Genomic DNA, 4,046 nt, shown 5'->3' on the forward strand with positions numbered 1-4,046 from the left:
GGGAAGATGAGGCATATGAGTAAGAAAAACACAGATCAGAAAGAGGTTATGATTTTGGTTTGAATAAATATCAGAATAAGAATATTGAGGATAACATATGTAGATGGGAACAGGTAAATGTACCACATGATTTGTTTCCTGTCAGGAGTATGGGAGGATCTACAGGAGAGAAAAATAAAGAGGAAGAGAAGCATGTTCAAATTTTAGACTGTAGAAACAGTGACACAAAAGATGAATTGCTAGATGATTTTCTGGATAATAGATCACCTCCATATCAAGGGGAGTCTGCAACAGTGGTGCCAAAGGTACCACTAGCAGAAATTACAGAAGTTTTCCAAACTGTTCCAGTTCCCATAGGTATTGATGCAATAAATAGACAGGAACCTGTTCAAATTAATAATACAATAATAAAGTCAGAACTCCTTCCAATGAGTATTTGGCAAGAAAGATAAGTGATAAATAGGTTGAATGATGAAGAAGAAAATGAACTAGCAATCAAAACACGAGAATTGTTTGAAAGTTTAAAAGAACTGCCCATTAATATGGAAGCTTTAACAGTCCCAATGAATATAGATTCTGAAATTTTGGTTTGCAAAAGTGAGGTAGAGGAAGAACATTCACTGACCATACCGTTAAATGAGGTAAAACCAGATCTTAAAAGAGAGTTATTATCCGAAAGTGTCAGGAATAAACTGCCTAGTGTGTACGAATTGATACAACGATAGATCTGACAAAAACTCTGATTTATGCAAATTGAACTGAGATCCTAGCTGAAAAACAGACTGGATGGTTGCAGAGAATTAAACCTAGATAAAGATTAAAAGAAGTCTCCTTGGGTCTGAAAAGTGAGGAATTGGGAGAGTGGGTACAAGGTGGCTATAGAAAGGATGCAGAATGCCAACAGATAGATATTGCAGAATTAAAGGTAAGACATGGAAGAATTAAGCTCTGGGAAGGTAAGTATGAACAGATTAAAATGTCACCAGGATAAAGAGATACTCCTTATGAGTAAAAGCAATGCCTTGAAAAGTAAGGATTTGCAGGAAAAACTGGAAGAAGTTGCCAGCCAGACTGGAGTATAAATTTCCAAATTTAGAGATTTGCAAAAACCATATAGATCAAACTTCACAGAGACGGGCATAGAAAATTTAAACAAAACTGTAAGAAAAGCTAAGATTAAAGAATTACTGAGAAAGAGAAAGAAAGTTGAAAAATGGAGAAGCAGGAGGAGGAAGAAAAAACGAATAGCTGATAGAGGATCATTAGCAGTTCCTGCTGCTCACAAATGTGAAACTGACTACATTACCAGAGGGAATTGGTTTGTAGATGAATTGGCAAAATATTGCACAAAACAAGATTGTTCTTTGAATCAGACATGGGCGAAGAAAGACACTTTTTCCCAATATCACATGCTTACTAACACAGCAGAAACATGGGAAGAAGTGAGGAAAATGCAGGATCAGGCAAGTGATGAGGAGAAGGAAACATGGGTAAGAGAAGGTTGCACAGAAAAAGAAGAAAATTATTTTTGGGCCTACCAAGATGAAAGAGCTGTTATGCCCAACAGTATGTTTGCCCATTTTGCATACATGTATCATGGACAGGCACACACAGATAGGAAAACTGACCGTGCCAACAAAGTTATCAGACTGATTTGTGAAATATTGAACACTAACAAGAAACTGTATTGTGCCTGTTGTCCAGAAGCTTCTGGAATTGGTGAACAGGTGATTGGCACAATGAAAATTAAATTAGTAAAAATGTGTGATTCCACTGTCGTGAATTGGCTGGATGCTTTGCCCCTAGTTCTAGGGACCATGAGAAATACAAATGATAGAAGGATAGATTTAAATCTGTACAAGGTACTAATGGGACAGGGAATGAGAAAAGCACATATACCTGGTCAGCAAGACAGGCCATTAAGAAATGGACTGCAGATTTTGGATGCATGTTCAGAATCAGGTGCTAAGCAACCAGAAGCTGGTAACACAAGAGAAACAGACTGTAAAACTGGTGATTTAAGACCAACAGACTGCGAGAGTGTACAGCATGGTGTAAGACTTAATGATTTTTCACCTGACAACGATTTAGAGAGTACTACAGAACTAAGACAACAGACACTGAGACCAAATCTGAAGTACAAGTCACTGGAATGGACATATATGGCACTTCCTTATATACAATAGGAAGCAGTTAGCCAGGAAAGTCTGGGAGTGACTGTACGAGAGGTGGTCAAGGAAGAAGAAAACTTGGAAATACTAAGAGTTATCTTATCTTACACTAGAAGAGACAAGGATGATCAGGAAAATTCAAACAAAGTCTGTGAACCTATAGATAGGGATGATTTACACATGAATTGAGGGATTACTTGAGGTGACCATAACAGTGTTACAGAAAACAATTCTGGGTTTTGGCACACATGATGAAGACGATTTTTGATGAACAATTTCCAAGTAGTTAAAATAAAAGAAGGGGCAAAGGACTGAAAGTCATTCAAGTGTGGAAACACACTTTTTACAGACAGTATACATTTAGTATATTAGATTTATAGGTTAACCTAGATACCATAGTAAATATAACATGGTTTGCTTTAGGTATAAGATATTTTTTATGTTGTATCATTTTTTCTCTAAGGAGACTGTTAACAATGTACCAATAGTTGCCACCAGTAGATAGAATTGCACTTCATAAGGATAAGGACATTTCAGATTTAGAACTAAAGATAACATTTTTGTCAAGAACAAGGAAAATTAGAAAGAATTTGCTGAACTAACAAAAAATTATTGAGAAGAAGTGTCTGATCGAATACATTTAGTGGAGAATATGGCTGATCCTGGGTATTTTGGTGATGATTCACAAATCGTTCAAGGTATTCAGGATTTGTGATCATCAAAGGATGGAATTGATGGAGCGAGATACAGAAGATTTTGTGTGTACCTCATTTAGATCAATCACCTCCATAACAAAGTAATATATTAATTTTGATAGCTGTGTATTAATAAAAACACACATATTACATGTGGGAAATGCTTTGCACGAACAGGTTTGATTAACATATAAATCAGTGATGTAAAATGCATGTTTAATCTATTTTGTGCATTTAAGTGGTGTAATAATGCATGTCTGTGTCGTAATGTGCATTGTGCATTTGCATGTTGCTTTTCTGCTTTATTTTTAATGGCTTGCAGTGTGATGCTTTTCTGCTAGGTAACAGTTTTAAAGGGTAAATATTAGCACTGGTGGTTGGGGGACAGAAAACACATATATTCTGTGTATTTACATTTTCTTTTTCTGTTTACCGTAGTTTTGGTGGGTTGCAAATTCCAAAATGGCTTCGTTTTTCCCGGTTCTGCGCATTTGAGCAACCTTAAATCATTTTGCTGAAAGAAACTCGTCCATGCTCGGTGCTACACTGACAACTTTGCAACCTCAGCTAACTATGACTCGAGGCCACTTGATATGAATGTTGGTGAAGTGGCTGCAGGCCAAAGTGATAAACACGAGAACAGCTGAATGTCTGCCAAGGACAAAAGCAGAGTGCCTTTCAAAAAATGACCACGTGGAAACAGCTGAATCACTGAAAATGAACATTTAAAAAAGGCCTGATGACGAACAGGAATTGTCGAACGTGTATTTATCAGTTTGTCAAACAAAGTTATTCATGGACATTCTGGAAGTTAAGCAATACATTGTTGATTAACGAATATCCTGAGAGCTAATAATTGCAATGTCATGACCAATCAGAAAAAGGAAACCGGAAAGTGTTGAAACATTTGAGGGTAGATAGCCAGAAAAATACAGTATAAATATCAGAGCAAAATTAGGGTTTAATGTCATTGGAGCTGATTGCAGAGGTGAATGCTCTTTGCACTGCAGCTGTTTGCAGAGATGCTGGGAGCCTGAAACTATGCCAGACAGCTTGCTGATAACCCCTGTAGGTTGGAGATTCATTGAGGGACACTAAGCCTGGGTGAGAGACTGCGTCCGAGGAGACTTGGGTTATTAAGTATAGCTTTGGGGTTTAGTGCTGGGTAGGCAGGTTTTTT

The 4,046-nt window shown here is 37.2% G+C and overlaps 1 pseudogene; it reads left to right on the forward strand.

Moving 5' to 3' along the window:
• The first annotated feature begins 1,409 nt into the window (after positions 1 to 1,409).
• LOC147747874 (uncharacterized) lies at positions 1,410 to 2,372 on the forward strand (annotated as a pseudogene).
• The last annotated feature ends 1,674 nt before the right edge of the window (positions 2,373 to 4,046 follow it).

Source organism: Lissotriton vulgaris, chromosome 1_1 (genome assembly GCF_964263255.1).
Source record: "Lissotriton vulgaris chromosome 1_1, aLisVul1.2, whole genome shotgun sequence".
Classification (NCBI taxonomy): Eukaryota; Metazoa; Chordata; class Amphibia; order Caudata; family Salamandridae; genus Lissotriton; species Lissotriton vulgaris.